Here is a 23,634-nt window from a genome sequence, read left to right as displayed (position 1 = left end):
ATTGGGATTTGGCATGGATAGAGAAGAAAAGGGAAAGAGGACAACTCTCGATCAGAGAAGACATCACCTGTGAGTCACTGAGTTAGAATAATGCTGAGTCTGCACTCAGTAGTCCCTGTGACAGATTCCAGAATCAGATACAGGGATCCCCTGTAGTCTACCTCTGTGTAACGACCCAATTGTTAATCCTTCCATAATGTCCGGCTGTGGCTAACCCCTCCCCCCTGTGCCCAATGTTTCTATGTATGGGGATGTCGGGAGAGATACCTGTGGGGCAAATGAACATTTGGCCGACGGTTATTGAAAATGTATGGTCACCTGTAGTCCATTGACTACTATAAAGATGATGCCCTTTGCAGGGAACCAAATGGTACATTGAGCATACTTTAAAACGAACTAGCAAAAGGCACATAAAGATATATATGTGTGAGTAAACTCATAGAATTACTGGGCTTGTTGCCCAGGGCAACAAGCCACCTACAATAATCAAATGAGCCATTAGCATATCCACTCCCAGGATTCCAAGCTCTGCACTTACTGACTGCCGGGTGTCTCCTCGGGCTTAATCAGTACACTGTAGAAGGTTCTCTATACCTCACCAGTAGATCTTTAGCTTTGCGCAGTGGCAGTATCATAGCCCATGAGGGTCTAACGAGGCGTGATTATTGCTGATTGAAAACTTTTACCAATACCCCGCTGTGATGACTTGAAATATAGTCAGAACTGGCAATTTTTGACAGTCTCTCAGGAGACTGACTTTTGTTGTTAATAACAGAATTCAGGAATGGTTTACTAAGGATGAGGCATCACCATGCATGTTCTTAGCCTGTGATATTACCAGTAAAGTCGGACAGTTGGAGAGGGCCCACTTCCCAAAAAAAACATACCCTTCACCTCTGAGCCAAAGTCCCCCATAGCTCTGGAAGGATGCCAACCCAAGTTCATGTTGCTAATAACAGAAATCAGGAATGGTTTACTAAGGATGAGGCGTCACCATGCATGTTTTTAGCCTGTGATATTACCATTAAAGTCGGACAGTTGGAGAGGGCCCACTTCCCAAAAAGACCATACCCTTCGCCTCTGAGCCAAAGTCCCCCATGGCCATAGCTCTGGAAGGATGCCAACCCAAGTATCAACCAGGGAGCAAACAGGGTGGTTTACAAAGGTTGGGGTGTCACCATGCATGATTTTGGCAGGTGATACTACCAGTAAAGTTGGACAGTCGGAGAGGCCCCCACAAACAAACTATACCCTTCGCCTCCGGGCCAAAAGGCAACAGCAAAGGACCGGTTTCAAAGTCTCCCAATGCCATAGATGAGGAAAGACCAACAATGCTTCTAGCATCCATCTAAACCCAAGTGTTAACCAGGGAGCCAACATGGCGGCATCCATGCCGAAGCATGGACTCGGGGCAAAGCCACATGTCCCAGAGCCCGGATAGCTCAGTCGGTAGAGCATCAGACTTTTAATCTGAGGGTCCAGGGTTCAAGTCCCTGTTCGGGCGATGTGTTTTATCAAAGGAAAACCAATGATAACATAAAGTCACATATTAATTGACCAAAAAATACATAATGGACCCAGATTTAAACGTGAGATTGTTGCCAAAGTCGGCATGCAGTTATCACGTGATTACACTTGTGTTCTGAATAGACCGTTGTTTTGATTAGACATGTCCTGCCATAGTCATCCAGCGACCGCTGCTTTCCTTTGCAGGGGTGTCGTGAAGGAGAAATGAGATCACAGTTGAGGCATTAATAGTGAGAGGGCTTTCACAGGGGCAGCAAACTCTGCCGAGACAAGTCCCATTTGGGAGAAGTCATCATTGGGATTTGGCATGGATAGAGAAGAAAAGGGAAAGAGGACAACTCTCGATCAGAGAAGACATCACCTGTGAGTCACTGAGTTAGAATAATGCTGAGTCTGCACTCAGTAGTCCCTGTGACAGATTCCAGAATCAGATACAGGGATCCCCTGTAGTTTACCTCTGTGTAACGACCCAATTGTTAATCCTTCCATAATGTCTGGCTGTGGCTAACCCCTCCCCCCTCCATAGTGAACACATGAACGTTTGGCTGTGCCCAATGTTTCTATGTATGGGGATGTCGGGAGAGATACCTGTGGGGCAAATGAACATTTGGCCGACGGTTATTGAAAATGTATGGTCACCTGTAGTCCATTGACTACTATAAAGATGATGCCCTTTGCAGGGAACCAAATGGTACATTGAGCATACTTTAAAACGAACTAGCAAAAGGCACATAAAGATATATATGTGTGAGTAAACTCATAGAATTACTGGGCTTGTTGCCCAGGGCAACAAGCCACCTACAATAAACAAATGAGCCATTAGCATATCCACTCCCAGGATTCCAAGCTCTGCACTTACTGACTGCCGGGTGTCTCCTCGGGCTTAATCAGTACACTGTAGAAGGTTCTCTACACCTCACCAGTAGATCTTTAGCTTTGCGCAGTGGCAGTATCATAGCCCATGAGGGTCTACCAAGGCGTGATTATTGCTGATTGAAAACTTTTACCAATACCCCGCTGTGATGACTTGAAATATAGTCAGAACTGGCAATTTTTGACAGTCTCTCAGGAGACTGACTTTTGTTGTTAATAACAGAATTCAGGAATGGTTTACTAAGGATGAGGCATCACCATGCATGTTCTTAGCCTGTGATATTACCAGTAAAGTCGGATAGTTGGAGAGGGCCCACTTCCCAAAAAAACCATACCCTTCGCCTCTGAGCCAAAGTCCCCCATAGCTCTGGAAGGATGCCAACCCAAGTTCATGTTGCTAATAACAGAAATCAGGAATGGTTTACTAAGGATGAGGCGTCACCATGCATGTTTTTAGCCTGTGATATTACCATTAAAGTCGGACAGTTGGAGAGGGCCCACTTCCCAAAAAGACCATACCCTTCGCCTCTGAGCCAAAGTCCCCCATAGCCATAGCTCTGGAAGAATGCCAACCCAAGTATCAACCAGGGAGCAAACAGGGTGGTTTACAAAGGTTGGGGTGTCACCATGCATGATTTTGGCAGGTGATACTACCAGTAAAGTTGGACAGTCGGAGAGGCCCCCACAAACAAACTATACCCTTCGCCTCTGGGCCAAAAGGCAACTGCAAAGGACCGGTTTCAAAGTCTCCCAATGCCATAGATGAGGAAAGACCAACAATGCTCCTAGCATCCATCTAAACCCAAGTGTTAACCAGGGAGCCAACAAGGCGGCATCCATGCCGAAGCATGGACTCGGGGCAAAGCCACATGTCCCAGAGCCCGGATAGCTCAGTCGGTAGAGCATCAGACTTTTAATCTGAGGGTCCAGGGTTCAAGTCCCTGTTCGGGCGATGTGTTTTATCAAAGGAAAACCAATGATAACATAAAGTCACATATTAATTGACCAAAAAATACATAATGGACCCAGATTTAAACGTGAGATTGTTGCCAAAGTCGGCATGCAGTTATCACGTGATTACACTTGTGTTCTGAATAGACCGTTGTTTTGATTAGACATGTCCTGCCATAGTCATCCAGCGACCGCTGCTTGCCTTTGCAGGGGTGTCGTGAAGGAGAAATGAGATCACAGTTGAGGCATTAATAGTGAGAGGGCTTTCACAGGGGCAGCAAACTCTGCCGAGACAAGTCCCATTTGGGAGAAGTCATCATTGGGATTTGGCATGGATAGAGAAGAAAAGGGAAAGAGGACAACTCTCGATCAGAGAAGACATCACCTGTGAGTCACTGAGTTAGAATAATGCTGAGTCTGCACTCAGTAGTCCCTGTGACAGATTCCAGAATCAGATACAGGGATCCCCTGTAGTCTACCTCTGTGTAACGACCCAATTGTTAATCCTTCCATAATGTCTGGCTGTGGCTAACCCCTCCCCCCTGTGCCCAATGTTTCTATGTATGGGGATGTCGGGAGAGATACCTGTGGGGCAAATGAACATTTGGCCGACGGTTATTGAAAATGTATGGTCACCTGTAGTCCATTGACTACTATAAAGATGATGCCCTTTGCAGGGAACCAAATGGTACATTGAGCATACTTTAAAACGAACTAGCAAAAGGCACATAAAGATATATATGTGTGAGTAAACTCATAGAATTACTGGGCTTGTTGCCCAGGGCAACAAGCCACCTACAATAATCAAATGAGCCATTAGCATATCCACTCCCAGGATTCCAAGCTCTGCACTTACTGACTGCCGGGTGTCTCCTCGGGCTTAATCAGTACACTGTAGAAGGTTCTCTATACCTCACCAGTAGATCTTTAGCTTTGCGCAGTGGCAGTATCATAGCCCATGAGGGTCTAACGAGGCGTGATTATTGCTGATTGAAAACTTTTACCAATACCCCGCTGTGATGACTTGAAATATAGTCAGAACTGGCAATTTTTGACAGTCTCTCAGGAGACTGACTTTTGTTGTTAATAACAGAATTCAGGAATGGTTTACTAAGGATGAGGCATCACCATGCATGTTCTTAGCCTGTGATATTACCAGTAAAGTCGGACAGTTGGAGAGGGCCCACTTCCCAAAAAAAACATACCCTTCACCTCTGAGCCAAAGTCCCCCATAGCTCTGGAAGGATGCCAACCCAAGTTCATGTTGCTAATAACAGAAATCAGGAATGGTTTACTAAGGATGAGGCGTCACCATGCATGTTTTTAGCCTGTGATATTACCATTAAAGTCGGACAGTTGGAGAGGGCCCACTTCCCAAAAAGACCATACCCTTCGCCTCTGAGCCAAAGTCCCCCATGGCCATAGCTCTGGAAGGATGCCAACCCAAGTATCAACCAGGGAGCAAACAGGGTGGTTTACAAAGGTTGGGGTGTCACCATGCATGATTTTGGCAGGTGATACTACCAGTAAAGTTGGACAGTCGGAGAGGCCCCCACAAACAAACTATACCCTTCGCCTCCGGGCCAAAAGGCAACAGCAAAGGACCGGTTTCAAAGTCTCCCAATGCCATAGATGAGGAAAGACCAACAATGCTTCTAGCATCCATCTAAACCCAAGTGTTAACCAGGGAGCCAACATGGCGGCATCCATGCCGAAGCATGGACTCGGGGCAAAGCCACATGTCCCAGAGCCCGGATAGCTCAGTCGGTAGAGCATCAGACTTTTAATCTGAGGGTCCAGGGTTCAAGTCCCTGTTCGGGCGATGTGTTTTATCAAAGGAAAACCAATGATAACATAAAGTCACATATTAATTGACCAAAAAATACATAATGGACCCAGATTTAAACGTGAGATTGTTGCCAAAGTCGGCATGCAGTTATCACGTGATTACACTTGTGTTCTGAATAGACCGTTGTTTTGATTAGACATGTCCTGCCATAGTCATCCAGCGACCGCTGCTTTCCTTTGCAGGGGTGTCGTGAAGGAGAAATGAGATCACAGTTGAGGCATTAATAGTGAGAGGGCTTTCACAGGGGCAGCAAACTCTGCCGAGACAAGTCCCATTTGGGAGAAGTCATCATTGGGATTTGGCATGGATAGAGAAGAAAAGGGAAAGAGGACAACTCTCGATCAGAGAAGACATCACCTGTGAGTCACTGAGTTAGAATAATGCTGAGTCTGCACTCAGTAGTCCCTGTGACAGATTCCAGAATCAGATACAGGGATCCCCTGTAGTTTACCTCTGTGTAACGACCCAATTGTTAATCCTTCCATAATGTCTGGCTGTGGCTAACCCCTCCCCCCTCCATAGTGAACACATGAACGTTTGGCTGTGCCCAATGTTTCTATGTATGGGGATGTCGGGAGAGATACCTGTGGGGCAAATTAACATTTGGCCGACGGTTATTGAAAATGTATGGTCACCTGTAGTCCATTGACTACTATAAAGATGATGCCCTTTGCAGGGAACCAAATGGTACATTGAGCATACTTTAAAACGAACTAGCAAAAGGCACATAAAGATATATATGTGTGAGTAAACTCATAGAATTTCTGGGCTTGTTGCCCAGGGCAACAAGCTACCTACAATAAACAAATGAGCCATTAGCATATCCACTCCCAGGATTCCAAGCTCTGCACTTACTGACTGCCGGGTGTCTCCTCGGGCTTAATCAGTACACTGTAGAAGGTTCTCTACACCTCACCAGTAGATCTTTAGCTTTGTGCAGTGGCAGTATCATAGCCCGTGAGGTTCTACCGAGGCGTGATTATTGCTGATTGAAAACTTTTACCAATACCCCGCTGTGATGACTTGAAATATAGTCAGAACTGGCAATTTTTGACAGTCTCTCAGGAGACTGACTTTTGTTGTTAATAACAGAATTCAGGAATGGTTTACTAAGGATGAGGCATCACCATGCATGTTCTTAGCCTGTGATATTACCAGTAAAGTCGGACAGTTGGAGAGGGCCCACTTCCCAAAAAAACCATACCCTTCGCCTCTGAGCAAAAGTCCCCCATAGCTCTGGAAGGATGCCAACCCAAGTTCATGTTGCTAATAACAGAAATCAGGATTGGTTTACTAAGGATGAGGCGTCACCATGCATGTTTTTAGCCTGTGATATTACCATTAAAGTCGGACAGTTGGAGAGGGCCCACTTCCCAAAAAGACCATACCCTTCGCCTCTGAGCCAAAGTCCCCCATAGCCATAGCTCTGGAAGGATGCCAACCCAAGTATCAACCAGGGAGCAAACAGGGTGGTTTACAAAGGTTGGGGTGTCACCATGCATGATTTTGGCAGGTGATACTACCAGTAAAGTTGGACAGTCGGAGAGGCCCCCACAAACAAACTATACCCTTCGCCTCCGGGCCAAAAGGCAACTGCAAAGGACCGGTTTCAAAGTCTCCCAATGCCATAGATGAGGAAAGACCAACAATGCTCCTAGCATCCATCTAAACCCAAGTGTTAACCAGGGAGCCAACAAGGCGGCATCCATGCCGAAGCATGGACTCGGGGCAAAGCCACATGTCCCAGAGCCCGGATAGCTCAGTCGGTAGAGCATCAGACTTTTAATCTGAGGGTCCAGGGTTCAAGTCCCTGTTCGGGCATGTGTTTTATCAAAGGAAAACCAATGATAACATAAAGTCACATATTAATTGACCAAAAAATACATAATGGACCCAGATTTAAACGTGAGATTGTTGCCAAAGTCGGCATGCAGTTATCACGTGATTACACTTGTGTTCTGAATAGACCGTTGTTTTGATTAGACATGTCCTGCCATAGTCATCCAGCGACCGCTGCTTGCCTTTGCAGGGGTGTCGTGAAGGAGAAATGAGATCACAGTTGAGGCATTAATAGTGAGAGGGCTTTCACAGGGGCAGCAAACTCTGCCGAGACAAGTCCCATTTGGGAGAAGTCATCATTGGGATTTGGCATGGATAGAGAAGAAAAGGGAAAGAGGACAACTCTCGATCAGAGAAGACATCACCTGTGAGTCACTGAGTTAGAATAATGCTGAGTCTGCACTCAGTAGTCCCTGTGACAGATTCCAGAATCAGATACAGGGATCCCCTGTAGTTTACCTCTGTGTAACGACCCAATTGTTAATCCTTCCATAATGTCTGGCTGTGGCTAACCCCTCCCCCCTGTGCCCAATGTTTCTATGTATGGGGATGTCGGGAGAGATACCTGTGGGGCAAATGAACATTTGGCCGACGGTTATTGAAAATGTATGGTCACCTGTAGTCCATTGACTACTATAAAGATGATGCCCTTTGCAGGGAACCAAATGGTACATTGAGCATACTTTAAAACGAACTAGCAAAAGGCACATAAAGATATATATGTGTGAGTAAACTCATAGAATTACTGGGCTTGTTGCCCAGGGCAACAAGCCACCTACAATAATCAAATGATCCATTAGCATATCCACTCCCAGGATTCCAAGCTCTGCACTTACTGACTGCCGGGTGTCTCCTCGGGCTTAATCAGTACACTGTAGAAGGTTCTCTATACCTCACCAGTAGATCTTTAGCTTTGCGCAGTGGCAGTATCATAGCCCATGAGGGTCTAACGAGGCGTGATTATTGCTGATTGAAAACTTTTACCAATACCCCGCTGTGATGACTTGAAATATAGTCAGAACTGGCAATTTTTGACAGTCTCTCAGGAGACTGACTTTTGTTGTTAATAACAGAATTCAGGAATGGTTTACTAAGGATGAGGCATCACCATGCATGTTCTTAGCCTGTGATATTACCAGTAAAGTCGGACAGTTGGAGAGGGCCCACTTCCCAAAAAAAACATACCCTTCACCTCTGAGCCAAAGTCCCCCATAGCTCTGGAAGGATGCCAACCCAAGTTCATGTTGCTAATAACAGAAATCAGGAATGGTTTACTAAGGATGAGGCGTCACCATGCATGTTTTTAGCCTGTGATATTACCATTAAAGTCGGACAGTTGGAGAGGGCCCACTTCCCAAAAAGACCATACCCTTCGCCTCTGAGCCAAAGTCCCCCATGGCCATAGCTCTGGAAGGATGCCAACCCAAGTATCAACCAGGGAGCAAACAGGGTGGTTTACAAAGGTTGGGGTGTCACCATGCATGATTTTGGCAGGTGATACTACCAGTAAAGTTGGACAGTCGGAGAGGCCCCCACAAACAAACTATACCCTTCGCCTCCGGGCCAAAAGGCAACAGCAAAGGACCGGTTTCAAAGTCTCCCAATGCCATAGATGAGGAAAGACCAACAATGCTTCTAGCATCCATCTAAACCCAAGTGTTAACCAGGGAGCCAACATGGCGGCATCCATGCCGAAGCATGGACTCGGGGCAAAGCCACATGTCCCAGAGCCCGGATAGCTCAGTCGGTAGAGCATCAGACTTTTAATCTGAGGGTCCAGGGTTCAAGTCCCTGTTCGGGCGATGTGTTTTATCAAAGGAAAACCAATGATAACATAAAGTCACATATTAATTGACCAAAAAATACATAATGGACCCAGATTTAAACGTGAGATTGTTGCCAAAGTCGGCATGCAGTTATCACGTGATTACACTTGTGTTCTGAATAGACCGTTGTTTTGATTAGACATGTCCTGCCATAGTCATCCAGCGACCGCTGCTTTCCTTTGCAGGGGTGTCGTGAAGGAGAAATGAGATCACAGTTGAGGCATTAATAGTGAGAGGGCTTTCACAGGGGCAGCAAACTCTGCCGAGACAAGTCCCATTTGGGAGAAGTCATCATTGGGATTTGGCATGGATAGAGAAGAAAAGGGAAAGAGGACAACTCTCGATCAGAGAAGACATCACCTGTGAGTCACTGAGTTAGAATAATGCTGAGTCTGCACTCAGTAGTCCCTGTGACAGATTCCAGAATCAGATACAGGGATCCCCTGTAGTTTACCTCTGTGTAACGACCCAATTGTTAATCCTTCCATAATGTCTGGCTGTGGCTAACCCCTCCCCCCTGTGCCCAATGTTTCTATGTATGGGGATGTCGGGAGAGATACCTGTGGGGCAAATGAACATTTGGCCGACGGTTATTGAAAATGTATGGTCACCTGTAGTCCATTGACTACTATAAAGATGATGCCCTTTGCAGGGAACCAAATGGTACATTGAGCATACTTTAAAACGAACTAGCAAAAGGCACATAAAGATATATATGTGTGAGTAAACTCATAGAATTACTGGGCTTGTTGCCCAGGGCAACAAGCCACCTACAATAATCAAATGATCCATTAGCATATCCACTCCCAGGATTCCAAGCTCTGCACTTACTGACTGCCGGGTGTCTCCTCGGGCTTAATCAGTACACTGTAGAAGGTTCTCTATACCTCACCAGTAGATCTTTAGCTTTGCGCAGTGGCAGTATCATAGCCCATGAGGGTCTACCGAGGTGTGATTATTGCTGATTGAAAACTTTTACCAATACCCCGCTGTGATGACTTGAAATATAGTCAGAACTGGCAATTTTTGACAATCTCTCAGGAGACTGACTTTTGTTGTTAATAACAGAATTCAGGAATGGTTTACTAAGGATGAGGCATCACCATGCATGTTCTTAGCCTGTGATATTACCAGTAAAGTCGGACAGTTGGAGAGGGCCCACTTCCCAAAAAAAACATACCCTTCACCTCTGAGCCAAAGTCCCCCATAGCTCTGGAAGGATGCCAACCCAAGTTCATGTTGCTAATAACAGAAATCAGGAATGGTTTACTAAGGATGAGGCGTCACCATGCATGTTTTTAGTCTGTGATATTACCATTAAAGTCGGACAGTTGGAGAGGGCCCACTTCCCAAAAAGACCATACCCTTCGCCTCTGAGCCAAAGTCCCCCATGGCCATAGCTCTGGAAGGATGCCAACCCAAGTATCAACCAGGGAGCAAACAGGGTGGTTTACAAAGGTTGGGGTGTCACCATGCATGATTTTGGCAGGTGATACTACCAGTAAAGTTGGACAGTCGGAGAGGCCCCCACAAACAAACTATACCCTTCGCCTCCGGGCCAAAAGGCAACAGCAAAGGACCGGTTTCAAAGTCTCCCAATGCCATAGATGAGGAAAGACCAACAATGCTTCTAGCATCCATCTAAACCCAAGTGTTAACCAGGGAGCCAACATGGCGGCATCCATGCCGAAGCATGGACTCGGGGCAAAGCCACATGTCCCAGAGCCCGGATAGCTCAGTCGGTAGAGCATCAGACTTTTAATCTGAGGGTCCAGGGTTCAAGTCCCTGTTCGGGCGATGTGTTTTATCAAAGGAAAACCAATGATAACATAAAGTCACATATTAATTGACCAAAAAATACATAATGGACCCAGATTTAAACGTGAGATTGTTGCCAAAGTCGGCATGCAGTTATCACGTGATTACACTTGTGTTCTGAATAGACCGTTGTTTTGATTAGACATGTCCTGCCATAGTCATCCAGCGACCGCTGCTTTCCTTTGCAGGGGTGTCGTGAAGGAGAAATGAGATCACAGTTGAGGCATTAATAGTGAGAGGGCTTTCACAGGGGCAGCAAACTCTGCCGAGACAAGTCCCATTTGGGAGAAGTCATCATTGGGATTTGGCATGGATAGAGAAGAAAAGGGAAAGAGGACAACTCTCGATCAGAGAAGACATCACCTGTGAGTCACTGAGTTAGAATAATGCTGAGTCTGCACTCAGTAGTCCCTGTGACAGATTCCAGAATCAGATACAGGGATCCCCTGTAGTTTACCTCTGTGTAACGACCCAATTGTTAATCCTTCCATAATGTCTGGCTGTGGCTAACCCCTCCCCCCTCCATAGTGAACACATGAACGTTTGGCTGTGCCCAATGTTTCTATGTATGGGGATGTCGGGAGAGATACCTGTGGGGCAAATGAACATTTGGCCGACGGTTATTGAAAATGTATGGTCACCTGTAGTCCATTGACTACTATAAAGATGATGCCCTTTGCAGGGAACCAAATGGTACATTGAGCATACTTTAAAACGAACTAGCAAAAGGCACATAAAGATATATATGTGTGAGTAAACTCATAGAATTACTGGGCTTGTTGCCCAGGGCAACAAGCCACCTACAATAAACAAATGAGCCATTAGCATATCCACTCCCAGGATTCCAAGCTCTGCACTTACTGACTGCCGGGTGTCTCCTCGGGCTTAATCAGTACACTGTAGAAGGTTCTCTACACCTCACCAGTAGATCTTTAGCTTTGCGCAGTGGCAGTATCATAGCCCATGAGGGTCTACCGAGGCGTGATTATTGCTGATTGAAAACTTTTACCAATACCCCGCTGTGATGACTTGAAATATAGTCAGAACTGGCAATTTTTGACAGTCTCTCAGGAGACTGACTTTTGTTGTTAATAACAGAATTCAGGAATGGTTTACTAAGGATGAGGCATCACCATGCATGTTCTTAGCCTGTGATATTACCAGTAAAGTCGGACAGTTGGAGAGGGCCCACTTCCCAAAAAAACCATACCCTTCGCCTCTGAGCCAAAGTCCCCCATAGCTCTGGAAGGATGCCAACCCAAGTTCATGTTGCTAATAACAGAAATCAGGAATGGTTTACTAAGGATGAGGCGTCACCATGCATGTTTTTAGCCTGTGATATTACCATTAAAGTCGGACAGTTGGAGAGGGCCCACTTCCCAAAAAGACCATACCCTTCGCCTCTGAGCCAAAGTCCCCCATAGCCATAGCTCTGGAAGAATGCCAACCCAAGTATCAACCAGGGAGCAAACAGGGTGGTTTACAAAGGTTGGGGTGTCACCATGCATGATTTTGGCAGGTGATACTACCAGTAAAGTTGGACAGTCGGAGAGGCCCCCACAAACAAACTATACCCTTCGCCTCCGGGCCAAAAGGCAACTGCAAAGGACCGGTTTCAAAGTCTCCCAATGCCATAGATGAGGAAAGACCAACAATGCTCCTAGCATCCATCTAAACCCAAGTGTTAACCAGGGAGCCAACAAGGCGGCATCCATGCCGAAGCATGGACTCGGGGCAAAGCCACATGTCCCAGAGCCCGGATAGCTCAGTCGGTAGAGCATCAGACTTTTAATCTGAGGGTCCAGGGTTCAAGTCCCTGTTCGGGCATGTGTTTTATCAAAGGAAAACCAATGATAACATAAAGTCACATATTAATTGACCAAAAAATACATAATGGACCCAGATTTAAACGTGAGATTGTTGCCAAAGTCGGCATGCAGTTATCACGTGATTACACTTGTGTTCTGAATAGACCGTTGTTTTGATTAGACATGTCCTGCCATAGTCATCCAGCGACCGCTGCTTGCCTTTGCAGGGGTGTCGTGAAGGAGAAATGAGATCACAGTTGAGGCATTAATAGTGAGAGGGCTTTCACAGGGGCAGCAAACTCTGCCGAGACAAGTCCCATTTGGGAGAAGTCATCATTGGGATTTGGCATGGATAGAGAAGAAAAGGGAAAGAGGACAACTCTCGATCAGAGAAGACATCACCTGTGAGTCACTGAGTTAGAATAATGCTGAGTCTGCACTCAGTAGTCCCTGTGACAGATTCCAGAATCAGATACAGGGATCCCCTGTAGTTTACCTCTGTGTAACGACCCAATTGTTAATCCTTCCATAATGTCTGGCTGTGGCTAACCCCTCCCCCCTGTGCCCAATGTTTCTATGTATGGGGATGTCGGGAGAGATACCTGTGGGGCAAATGAACATTTGGCCGACGGTTATTGAAAATGTATGGTCACCTGTAGTCCATTGACTACTATAAAGATGATGCCCTTTGCAGGGAACCAAATGGTACATTGAGCATACTTTAAAACGAACTAGCAAAAGGCACATAAAGATATATATGTGTGAGTAAACTCATAGAATTACTGGGCTTGTTGCCCAGGGCAACAAGCCACCTACAATAATCAAATGATCCATTAGCATATCCACTCCCAGGATTCCAAGCTCTGCACTTACTGACTGCCGGGTGTCTCCTCGGGCTTAATCAGTACACTGTAGAAGGTTCTCTATACCTCACCAGTAGATCTTTAGCTTTGCGCAGTGGCAGTATCATAGCCCATGAGGGTCTACCGAGGTGTGATTATTGCTGATTGAAAACTTTTATCAATACCCCGCTGTGATGACTTGAAATATAGTCAGAACTGGCAATTTTTGACAATCTCTCAGGAGACTGACTTTTGTTGTTAATAACAGAATTCAGGAATGGTTTACTAAGGATGAGGCATCACCATGCATGTTCTTAGCCTGTGATATTACCAGTAAAGTCGGACAGTTGGAGAGGGCCCACTTCCCAAAAAAAACATACCCTTCACCTCTGAGCCAAAGTCCCCCATAGCTCTGGAAGGATGCCAACCCAAGTTCATGTTGCTAATAACAGAAATCAGGAATGGTTTACTAAGGATGAGGCGTCACCATGCATGTTTTTAGCCTGTGATATTACCATTAAAGTCGGACAGTTGGAGAGGGCCCACTTCCCAAAAAGACCATACCCTTCGCCTCTGAGCCAAAGTCCCCCATGGCCATAGCTCTGGAAGGATGCCAACCCAAGTATCAACCAGGGAGCAAACAGGGTGGTTTACAAAGGTTGGGGTGTCACCATGCATGATTTTGGCAGGTGATACTACCAGTAAAGTTGGACAGTCGGAGAGGCCCCCACAAACAAACTATACCCTTCGCCTCCGGGCCAAAAGGCAACAGCAAAGGACCGGTTTCAAAGTCTCCCAATGCCATAGATGAGGAAAGACCAACAATGCTTCTAGCATCCATCTAAACCCAAGTGTTAACCAGGGAGCCAACATGGCGGCATCCATGCCGAAGCATGGACTCGGGGCAAAGCCACATGTCCCAGAGCCCGGATAGCTCAGTCGGTAGAGCATCAGACTTTTAATCTGAGGGTCCAGGGTTCAAGTCCCTGTTCGGGCGATGTGTTTTATCAAAGGAAAACCAATGATAACATAAAGTCACATATTAATTGACCAAAAAATACATAATGGACCCAGATTTAAACGTGAGATTGTTGCCAAAGTCGGCATGCAGTTATCACGTGATTACACTTGTGTTCTGAATAGACCGTTGTTTTGATTAGACATGTCCTGCCATAGTCATCCAGCGACCGCTGCTTTCCTTTGCAGGGGTGTCGTGAAGGAGAAATGAGATCACAGTTGAGGCATTAATAGTGAGAGGGCTTTCACAGGGGCAGCAAACTCTGCCGAGACAAGTCCCATTTGGGAGAAGTCATCATTGGGATTTGGCATGGATAGAGAAGAAAAGGGAAAGAGGACAACTCTCGATCAGAGAAGACATCACCTGTGAGTCACTGAGTTAGAATAATGCTGAGTCTGCACTCAGTAGTCCCTGTGACAGATTCCAGAATCAGATACAGGGATCCCCTGTAGTTTACCTCTGTGTAACGACCCAATTGTTAATCCTTCCATAATGTCTGGCTGTGGCTAACCCCTCCCCCCTGTGCCCAATGTTTCTATGTATGGGGATGTCGGGAGAGATACCTGTGGGGCAAATGAACATTTGGCCGACGGTTATTGAAAATGTATGGTCACCTGTAGTCCATTGACTACTATAAAGATGATGCCCTTTGCAGGGAACCAAATGGTACATTGAGCATACTTTAAAACGAACTAGCAAAAGGCACATAAAGATATATATGTGTGAGTAAACTCATAGAATTACTGGGCTTGTTGCCCAGGGCAACAAGCCACCTACAATAATCAAATGATCCATTAGCATATCCACTCCCAGGATTCCAAGCTCTGCACTTACTGACTGCCGGGTGTCTCCTCGGGCTTAATCAGTACACTGTAGAAGGTTCTCTATACCTCACCAGTAGATCTTTAGCTTTGCGCAGTGGCAGTATCATAGCCCATGAGGGTCTACCGAGGTGTGATTATTGCTGATTGAAAACTTTTACCAATACCCCGCTGTGATGACTTGAAATATAGTCAGAACTGGCAATTTTTGACAATCTCTCAGGAGACTGACTTTTGTTGTTAATAACAGAATTCAGGAATGGTTTACTAAGGATGAGGCATCACCATGCATGTTCTTAGCCTGTGATATTACCAGTAAAGTCGGACAGTTGGAGAGGGCCCACTTCCCAAAAAAAACATACCCTTCACCTCTGAGCCAAAGTCCCCCATAGCTCTGGAAGGATGCCAACCCAAGTTCATGTTGCTAATAACAGAAATCAGGAATGGTTTACTAAGGATGAGGCGTCACCATGCATGTTTTTAGCCTGTGATATTACCATTAAAGTCGGACAGTTGGAGAGGGCCCACTTCCCAAAAAGACCATACCCTTCGCCTCTGAGCCAAAGTCCCCCATGGCCATAGCTCTGGAAGGATGCCAACCCAAGTATCAACCAGGGAGCAAACAGGGTGGTTTACAAAGGTTGGGGTGTCACCATGCATGATTTTGGCAGGTGATACTACCAGTAAAGTTGGACAGTCGGAGAGGCCCCCACAAACAAACTATACCCTTCGCCTCCGGGCCAAAAGGCAACAGCAAAGGACCGGTTTCAAAGTCTCCCAATGCCATAGATGAGGAAAGACCAACAATGCTTCTAGCATCCATCTAAACCCAAGTGTTAACCAGGGAGCCAACATGGCGGCATCCATGCCGAAGCATGGACTCGGGGCAAAGCCACATGTCCCAGAGCCCGGATAGCTCAGTCGGTAGAGCATCAGACTTTTAATCTGAGGGTCCAGGGTTCAAGTCCCTGTTCGGGCGATGTGTTTTATCAAAGGAAAACCAATGATAACATAAAGTCACATATTAATTGACCAAAAAATACATAATGGACCCAGATTTAAACGTGAGATTGTTGCCAAAGTCGGCATGCAGTTATCACGTGATTACACTTGTGTTCTGAATAGACCGTTGTTTTGATTAGACATGTCCTGCCATAGTCATCCAGCGACCGCTGCTTTCCTTTGCAGGGGTGTCGTGAAGGAGAAATGAGATCACAGTTGAGGCATTAATAGTGAGAGGGCTTTCACAGGGGCAGCAAACTCTGCCGAGACAAGGCCCATTTGGGAGAAGTCATCATTGGGATTTGGCATGGATAGAGAAGAAAAGGGAAAGAGGACAACTCTCGATCAGAGAAGACATCACCTGTGAGTCACTGAGTTAGAATAATGCTGAGTCTGCACTCAGTAGTCCCTGTGACAGATTCCAGAATCAGATACAGGGATCCCCTGTAGTTTACCTCTGTGTAACGACCCAATTGTTAATCCTTCCATAATGTCTGGCTGTGGCTAACCCCTCCCCCCTCCATAGTGAACACATGAACGTTTGGCTGTGCCCAATGTTTCTATGTATGGGGATGTCGGGAGAGATACCTGTGGGGCAAATGAACATTTGGCCGACGGTTATTGAAAATGTATGGTCACCTGTAGTCCATTGACTACTATAAAGATGATGCCCTTTGCAGGGAACCAAATGGTACATTGAGCATACTTTAAAACGAACTAGCAAAAGGCACATAAAGATATATATGTGTGAGTAAACTCATAGAATTACTGGGCTTGTTGCCCAGGGCAACAAGCCACCTACAATAAACAAATGAGCCATTAGCATATCCACTCCCAGGATTCCAAGCTCTGCACTTACTGACTGCCGGGTGTCTCCTCGGGCTTAATCAGTACACTGTAGAAGGTTCTCTACACCTCACCAGTAGATCTTTAGCTTTGCGCAGTGGCAGTATCATAGCCCATGAGGGTCTACCGAGGCGTGATTATTGCTGATTGAAAACTTTTACCAATACCCCGCTGTGATGACTTGAAATATAGTCAGAACTGGCAATTTTTGACAGTCTCTCAGGAGACTGACTTTTGTTGTTAATAACAGAATTCAGGAATGGTTTACTAAGGATGAGGCATCACCATGCATGTTCTTAGCCTGTGATATTACCAGTAAAGTCGGACAGTTGGAGAGGGCCCACTTCCCAAAAAAACCATACCCTTCGCCTCTGAGCCAAAGTCCCCCATAGCTCTGGAAGGATGCCAACCCAAGTTCATGTTGCTAATAACAGAAATCAGGAATGGTTTACTAAGGATGAGGCGTCACCATGCATGTTTTTAGCCTGTGATATTACCATTAAAGTCGGACAGTTGGAGAGGGCCCACTTCCCAAAAAGACCATACCCTTCGCCTCTGAGCCAAAGTCCCCCATAGCCATAGCTCTGGAAGAATGCCAACCCAAGTATCAACCAGGGAGCAAACAGGGTGGTTTACAAAGGTTGGGGTGTCACCATGCATGATTTTGGCAGGTGATACTACCAGTAAAGTTGGACAGTCGGAGAGGCCCCCACAAACAAACTATACCCTTCGCCTCCGGGCCAAAAGGCAACTGCAAAGGACCGGTTTCAAAGTCTCCCAATGCCATAGATGAGGAAAGACCAACAATGCTCCTAGCATCCATCTAAACCCAAATGTTAACCAGGGAGCCAACAAGGCGGCATCCATGCCGAAGCATGGACTCGGGGCAAAGCCACATGTCCCAGAGCCCGGATAGCTCAGTCGGTAGAGCATCAGACTTTTAATCTGAGGGGCCAGGGTTCAAGTCCCTGTTCGGGCATGTGTTTTATCAAAGGAAAACCAATGATAACATAAAGTCACATATTAATTGACCAAAAAATACATAATGGACCCAGATTTAAACGTGAGATTGTTGCCAAAGTCGGCATGCAGTTATCACGTGATTACACTTGTGTTCTGAATAGACCGTTGTTTTGATTAGACATGTCCTGCCATAGTCATCCAGCGACCGCTGCTTGCCTTTGCAGGGGTGTCGTGAAGGAGAAATGAGATCACAGTTGAGGCATTAATAGTGAGAGGGCTTTCACAGGGGCAGCAAACTCTGCCGAGACAAGTCCCATTTGGGAGAAGTCATCATTGGGATTTGGCATGGATAGAGAAGAAAAGGGAAAGAGGACAACTCTCGATCAGAGAAGACATCACCTGTGAGTCACTGAGTTAGAATAATGCTGAGTCTGCACTCAGTAGTCCCTGTGACAGATTCCAGAATCAGATACAGGGATCCCCTGTAGTTTACCTCTGTGTAACGACCCAATTGTTAATCCTTCCATAATGTCTGGCTGTGGCTAACCCCTCCCCCCTGTGCCCAATGTTTCTATGTATGGGGATGTCGAGAGAGATACCTGTGGGGCAAATGAACATTTGGCCGACGGTTATTGAAAATGTATGGTCACCTGTAGTCCATTGACTACTATAAAGATGATGCCCTTTGCAGGGAACCAAATGGTACATTGAGCATACTTTAAAACGAACTAGCAAAAGGCACATAAAGATATATATGTGTGAGTAAACTCATAGAATTACTGGGCTTGTTGCCCAGGGCAACAAGCCACCTACAATAATCAAATGATCCATTAGCATATCCACTCCCAGGATTCCAAGCTCTGCACTTACTGACTGCCGGGTGTCTCCTCGGGCTTAATCAGTACACTGTAGAAGGTTCTCTACACCTCACCAGTAGATCTTTAGCTTTGCGCAGTGGCAGTATCATAGCCCATGAGGTTCTACCGAGGTGTGATTATTGCTGATTGAAAACTTTTACCAATACCCTGCTGTGATGACTTGAAATATAGTCAGAACTGGCAATTTTTGACAGTCTCTCAGGAGACTGACTTTTGTTGTTAATAACAGAATTCAGGAATGGTTTACTAAGGATGAGGCATCACCATGCATGTTCTTAGCCTGTGATATTACCAGTAAAGTCGGACAGTTGGAGAGGGCCCACTTCCCAAAAAAACCATACCCTTCGCCTCTGAGCCAAAGTCCCCCATAGCTCTGGAAGGATGCCAACCCAAGTTCATGTTGCTAATAACAGAAATCAGGAATGGTTTACTAAGGATGAGGCGTCACCATGCATGTTTTTAGCCTGTGATATTACCATTAAAGTCGGACAGTTGGAGAGGGCCCACTTCCCAAAAAGACCATACCCTTCGCCTCTGAGCCAAAGTCCCCCATAGCCATAGCTCTGGAAGGATGCCAACCCAAGTATCAACCAGGGAGCAAACAGGGTGGTTTACAAAGGTTGGGGTGTCACCATGCATGATTTTGGCAGGTGATACTACCAGTAAAGTTGGACAGTCGGAGAGGCCCCCACAAACAAACTATACCCTTCGCCTCCGGGCCAAAAGGCAACTGCAAAGGACCGGTTTCAAAGTCTCCCAATGCCATAGATGAGGAAAGACCAACAATGCTCCTAGCATCCATCTAAACCCAAGTGTTAACCAGGGAGCCAACAAGGCGGCATCCATGCCGAAGCATGGACTCGGGGCAAAGCCACATGTCCCAGAGCCCGGATAGCTCAGTCGGTAGAGCATCAGACTTTTAATCTGAGGGTCCAGGGTTCAAGTCCCTGTTCGGGCGATGTGTTTTATCAAAGGAAAACCAATGATAACATAAAGTCACATATTAATTGACCAAAAAATACATAATGGACCCAGATTTAAACGTGAGATTGTTGCCAAAGTCGGCATGCAGTTATCACGTGATTACACTTGTGTTCTGAATAGACCGTTGTTTTGATTAGACATGTCCTGCCATAGTCATCCAGCGACCGCTGCTTTCCTTTGCAGGGGTGTCGTGAAGGAGAAATGAGATCACAGTTGAGGCATTAATAGTGAGAGGGCTTTCACAGGGGCAGCAAACTCTGCCGAGACAAGTCCCATTTGGGAGAAGTCATCATTGGGATTTGGCATGGATAGAGAAGAAAAGGGAAAGAGGACAACTCTCGATCAGAGAAGACATCACCTGTGAGTCACTGAGTTAGAATAATGCTGAGTCTGCACTCAGTAGTCCCTGTGACAGATTCCAGAATCAGATACAGGGATCCCCTGTAGTTTACCTCTGTGTAACGACCCAATTGTTAATCCTTCCATAATGTCTGGCTGTGGCTAACCCCTCCCCCCTCCATAGTGAACACATGAACGTTTGGCTGTGCCCAATGTTTCTATGTATGGGGATGTCGGGAGAGATACCTGTGGGGCAAATGAACATTTGGCCGACGGTTATTGAAAATGTATGGTCACCTGTAGTCCATTGACTACTATAAAGATGATGCCCTTTGCAGGGAACCAAATGGTACATTGAGCATACTTTAAAACGAACTAGCAAAAGGCACATAAAGATATATATGTGTGAGTAAACTCATAGAATTACTGGGCTTGTTGCCCAGGGCAACAAGCCACCTACAATAATCAAATGATCCATTAGCATATCCACTCCCAGGATTCCAAGCTCTGCACTTACTGACTGCCGGGTGTCTCCTCGGGCTTAATCAGTACACTGTAGAAGGTTCTCTATACCTCACCAGTAGATCTTTAGCTTTGCGCAGTGGCAGTATCATAGCCCATGAGGGTCTACCGAGGCGTGATTATTGCTGATTGAAAACTTTTACCAATACCCCGCTGTGATGACTTGAAATATAGTCAGAACTGGCAATTTTTGACAGTCTCTCAGGAGACTGACTTTTGTTGTTAATAACAGAATTCAGGAATGGTTTACTAAGGATGAGGCATCACCATGCATGTTCTTAGCCTGTGATATTACCAGTAAAGTCGGACAGTTGGAGAGGGCCCACTTCCCAAAAAAAACATACCCTTCACCTCTGAGCCAAAGTCCCCCATAGCTCTGGAAGGATGCCAACCCAAGTTCATGTTGCTAATAACAGAAATCAGGAATGGTTTACTAAGGATGAGGCGTCACCATGCATGTTTTTAGCCTGTGATATTACCATTAAAGTCGGACAGTTGGAGAGGGCCCACTTCCCAAAAAGACCATACCCTTCGCCTCTGAGCCAAAGTCCCCCATGGCCATAGCTCTGGAAGGATGCCAACCCAAGTATCAACCAGGGAGCAAACAGGGTGGTTTACAAAGGTTGGGGTGTCACCATGCATGATTTTGGCAGGTGATACTACCAGTAAAGTTGGACAGTCGGAGAGGCCCCCACAAACAAACTATACCCTTCGCCTCCGGGCCAAAAGGCAACAGCAAAGGACCGGTTTCAAAGTCTCCCAATGCCATAGATGAGGAAAGACCAACAATGCTTCTAGCATCCATCTAAACCCAAGTGTTAACCAGGGAGCCAACATGGCGGCATCCATGCCGAAGCATGGACTCGGGGCAAAGCCACATGTCCCAGAGCCCGGATAGCTCAGTCGGTAGAGCATCAGACTTTTAATCTGAGGGTCCAGGGTTCAAGTCCCTGTTCGGGCGATGTGTTTTATCAAAGGAAAACCAATGATAACATAAAGTCACATATTAATTGACCAAAAAATACATAATGGACCCAGATTTAAACGTGAGATTGTTGCCAAAGTCGGCATGCAGTTATCACGTGATTACACTTGTGTTCTGAATAGACCGTTGTTTTGATTAGACATGTCCTGCCATAGTCATCCAGCGACCGCTGCTTTCCTTTGCAGGGGTGTCGTGAAGGAGAAATGAGATCACAGTTGAGGCATTAATAGTGAGAGGGCTTTCACAGGGGCAGCAAACTCTGCCGAGACAAGTCCCATTTGGGAGAAGTCATCATTGGGATTTGGCATGGATAGAGAAGAAAAGGGAAAGAGGACAACTCTCGATCAGAGAAGACATCACCTGTGAGTCACTGAGTTAGAATAATGCTGAGTCTGCACTCAGTAGTCCCTGTGACAGATTCCAGAATCAGATACAGGGATCCCCTGTAGTTTACCTCTGTGTAACGACCCAATTGTTAATCCTTCCATAATGTCTGGCTGTGGCTAACCCCTCCCCCCTCCATAGTGAACACATGAACGTTTGGCTGTGCCCAATGTTTCTATGTATGGGGATGTCGGGAATAGATACCTGTGGGGCAAATGAACATTTGGCCGACGGTTATTGAAAATGTATGGTCACCTGTAGTCCATTGACTACTATAAAGATGATGCCCTTTGCAGGGAACCAAATGGTACATTGAGCATACTTTAAAACGAACTAGCAAAAGGCACATAAAGATATATATGTGTGAGTAAACTCATAGAATTACTGGGCTTGTTGCCCAGGGCAACAAGCCACCTACAATAAACAAATGAGCCATTAGCATATCCACTCCCAGGATTCCAAGCTCTGCACTTACTGACTGCCGGGTGTCTCCTCGGGCTTAATCAGTACACTGTAGAAGGTTCTCTACACCTCACCAGTAGATCTTTAGCTTTGCGCAGTGGCAGTATCATAGCCCATGAGGTTCTACCGAGGCGTGATTATTGCTGATTGAAAACTTTTACCAATACCCCGCTGTGATGACTTGAAATATAGTCAGAACTGGCAATTTTTGACAGTCTCTCAGGAGACTGACTTTTGTTGTTAATAACAGAATTCAGGAATGGTTTACTAAGGATGAGGCATCACCATGCATGTTCTTAGCCTGTGATATTACCAGTAAAGTCGGACAGTTGGAGAGGGCCCACTTCCCAAAAAAAACCATACCCTTCGCCTCTGAGCCAAAGTCCCCCATAGCTCTGGAAGGATGCCAACCCAAGTTCATGTTGCTAATAACAGAAATCAGGAATGGTTTACTAAGGATGAGGCGTCACCATGCATGTTTTTAGCCTGTGATATTACCATTAAAGTCGGACAGTTGGAGAGGGCCCACTTCCCAAAAAGACCATACCCTTCGCCTCTGAGCCAAAGTCCCCCATAGCCATAGCTCTGGAAGGATGCCAACCCAAGTATCAACCAGGGAGCAAACAGGGTGGTTTACAAAGGTTGGGGTGTCACCATGCATGATTTTGGCAGGTGATACTACCAGTAAAGTTGGACAGTCGGAGAGGCCCCCACAAACAAACTATACCCTTCGCCTCCGGGCCAAAAGGCAACTGCAAAGGACCGGTTTCAAAGTCTCCCAATGCCATAGATGAGGAAAGACCAACAATGCTCCTAGCATCCATCTAAACCCAAGTGTTAACCAGGGAGCCAACAAGGCGGCATCCATGCCGAAGCATGGACTCGGGGCAAAGCCACATGTCCCAGAGCCCGGATAGCTCAGTCGGTAGAGCATCAGACATTTAATCTGAGGGTCCAGGGTTCAAGTCCCTGTTCGGGCGATGTGTTTTATCAAAGGAAAACCAATGATAACATAAAGTCACATATTAATTGACCAAAAAATACATAATGGACCCAGATTTAAACGTGAGATTGTTGCCAAAGTCGGCATGCAGTTA

General features: G+C 46.1%; 25 non-coding genes across 25 annotated transcripts; all 25 read left to right on the top strand.

Moving 5' to 3' along the window:
* Positions 1-611: 611 nt before the first annotated feature.
* Positions 612-752, top strand: LOC130268109 (U4 spliceosomal RNA). The gene has a single exon (XR_008843477.1). It is a non-coding gene; the product is annotated as a U4 spliceosomal RNA (small nuclear RNA).
* Positions 753-1,431: 679 nt separating this feature from the next.
* Positions 1,432-1,504, top strand: TRNAK-UUU (transfer RNA lysine (anticodon UUU)). Its single transcript has one exon. It is a non-coding gene; the product is annotated as a tRNA-Lys (tRNA).
* A 955-nt stretch (positions 1,505-2,459) lies between these two features.
* LOC130268099 (U4 spliceosomal RNA) lies at positions 2,460-2,600 on the top strand. The gene has a single exon (XR_008843467.1). It is a non-coding gene; the product is annotated as a U4 spliceosomal RNA (small nuclear RNA).
* Positions 2,601-3,279: 679 nt separating this feature from the next.
* TRNAK-UUU (transfer RNA lysine (anticodon UUU)) lies at positions 3,280-3,352 on the top strand. Its single transcript has one exon. It is a non-coding gene; the product is annotated as a tRNA-Lys (tRNA).
* Positions 3,353-4,280: 928 nt separating this feature from the next.
* Positions 4,281-4,421, top strand: LOC130268108 (U4 spliceosomal RNA). Its single transcript, XR_008843476.1, has one exon. It is a non-coding gene; the product is annotated as a U4 spliceosomal RNA (small nuclear RNA).
* Positions 4,422-5,100: 679 nt separating this feature from the next.
* TRNAK-UUU (transfer RNA lysine (anticodon UUU)) lies at positions 5,101-5,173 on the top strand. The gene has a single exon. It is a non-coding gene; the product is annotated as a tRNA-Lys (tRNA).
* A 955-nt stretch (positions 5,174-6,128) lies between these two features.
* Positions 6,129-6,269, top strand: LOC130267986 (U4 spliceosomal RNA). The gene has a single exon (XR_008843360.1). It is a non-coding gene; the product is annotated as a U4 spliceosomal RNA (small nuclear RNA).
* A 679-nt stretch (positions 6,270-6,948) lies between these two features.
* On the top strand, positions 6,949-7,021 carry TRNAK-UUU (transfer RNA lysine (anticodon UUU)). The gene has a single exon. It is a non-coding gene; the product is annotated as a tRNA-Lys (tRNA).
* A 927-nt stretch (positions 7,022-7,948) lies between these two features.
* On the top strand, positions 7,949-8,089 carry LOC130268106 (U4 spliceosomal RNA). Its single transcript, XR_008843475.1, has one exon. It is a non-coding gene; the product is annotated as a U4 spliceosomal RNA (small nuclear RNA).
* A 679-nt stretch (positions 8,090-8,768) lies between these two features.
* TRNAK-UUU (transfer RNA lysine (anticodon UUU)) lies at positions 8,769-8,841 on the top strand. The gene has a single exon. It is a non-coding gene; the product is annotated as a tRNA-Lys (tRNA).
* Positions 8,842-9,769: 928 nt separating this feature from the next.
* LOC130268062 (U4 spliceosomal RNA) lies at positions 9,770-9,910 on the top strand. The gene has a single exon (XR_008843431.1). It is a non-coding gene; the product is annotated as a U4 spliceosomal RNA (small nuclear RNA).
* A 679-nt stretch (positions 9,911-10,589) lies between these two features.
* On the top strand, positions 10,590-10,662 carry TRNAK-UUU (transfer RNA lysine (anticodon UUU)). Its single transcript has one exon. It is a non-coding gene; the product is annotated as a tRNA-Lys (tRNA).
* A 955-nt stretch (positions 10,663-11,617) lies between these two features.
* On the top strand, positions 11,618-11,758 carry LOC130268023 (U4 spliceosomal RNA). Its single transcript, XR_008843395.1, has one exon. It is a non-coding gene; the product is annotated as a U4 spliceosomal RNA (small nuclear RNA).
* A 679-nt stretch (positions 11,759-12,437) lies between these two features.
* On the top strand, positions 12,438-12,510 carry TRNAK-UUU (transfer RNA lysine (anticodon UUU)). Its single transcript has one exon. It is a non-coding gene; the product is annotated as a tRNA-Lys (tRNA).
* A 927-nt stretch (positions 12,511-13,437) lies between these two features.
* Positions 13,438-13,578, top strand: LOC130268095 (U4 spliceosomal RNA). The gene has a single exon (XR_008843462.1). It is a non-coding gene; the product is annotated as a U4 spliceosomal RNA (small nuclear RNA).
* A 679-nt stretch (positions 13,579-14,257) lies between these two features.
* On the top strand, positions 14,258-14,330 carry TRNAK-UUU (transfer RNA lysine (anticodon UUU)). The gene has a single exon. It is a non-coding gene; the product is annotated as a tRNA-Lys (tRNA).
* Positions 14,331-15,258: 928 nt separating this feature from the next.
* Positions 15,259-15,399, top strand: LOC130268061 (U4 spliceosomal RNA). Its single transcript, XR_008843430.1, has one exon. It is a non-coding gene; the product is annotated as a U4 spliceosomal RNA (small nuclear RNA).
* A 679-nt stretch (positions 15,400-16,078) lies between these two features.
* On the top strand, positions 16,079-16,151 carry TRNAK-UUU (transfer RNA lysine (anticodon UUU)). The gene has a single exon. It is a non-coding gene; the product is annotated as a tRNA-Lys (tRNA).
* A 955-nt stretch (positions 16,152-17,106) lies between these two features.
* On the top strand, positions 17,107-17,247 carry LOC130268022 (U4 spliceosomal RNA). Its single transcript, XR_008843394.1, has one exon. It is a non-coding gene; the product is annotated as a U4 spliceosomal RNA (small nuclear RNA).
* Positions 17,248-17,926: 679 nt separating this feature from the next.
* TRNAK-UUU (transfer RNA lysine (anticodon UUU)) lies at positions 17,927-17,999 on the top strand. Its single transcript has one exon. It is a non-coding gene; the product is annotated as a tRNA-Lys (tRNA).
* A 927-nt stretch (positions 18,000-18,926) lies between these two features.
* Positions 18,927-19,067, top strand: LOC130268056 (U4 spliceosomal RNA). The gene has a single exon (XR_008843426.1). It is a non-coding gene; the product is annotated as a U4 spliceosomal RNA (small nuclear RNA).
* Positions 19,068-19,746: 679 nt separating this feature from the next.
* TRNAK-UUU (transfer RNA lysine (anticodon UUU)) lies at positions 19,747-19,819 on the top strand. Its single transcript has one exon. It is a non-coding gene; the product is annotated as a tRNA-Lys (tRNA).
* Positions 19,820-20,774: 955 nt separating this feature from the next.
* Positions 20,775-20,915, top strand: LOC130268021 (U4 spliceosomal RNA). The gene has a single exon (XR_008843393.1). It is a non-coding gene; the product is annotated as a U4 spliceosomal RNA (small nuclear RNA).
* Positions 20,916-21,594: 679 nt separating this feature from the next.
* Positions 21,595-21,667, top strand: TRNAK-UUU (transfer RNA lysine (anticodon UUU)). The gene has a single exon. It is a non-coding gene; the product is annotated as a tRNA-Lys (tRNA).
* A 956-nt stretch (positions 21,668-22,623) lies between these two features.
* Positions 22,624-22,764, top strand: LOC130267994 (U4 spliceosomal RNA). The gene has a single exon (XR_008843368.1). It is a non-coding gene; the product is annotated as a U4 spliceosomal RNA (small nuclear RNA).
* The last annotated feature ends 870 nt before the right edge of the window (positions 22,765-23,634 follow it).

This window comes from Hyla sarda, chromosome 4 (genome assembly GCF_029499605.1).
Source record: "Hyla sarda isolate aHylSar1 chromosome 4, aHylSar1.hap1, whole genome shotgun sequence".
Taxonomy (NCBI): Eukaryota; Metazoa; Chordata; class Amphibia; order Anura; family Hylidae; genus Hyla; species Hyla sarda.
This window is presented reverse-complemented; position numbering and strand designations above follow the sequence as displayed.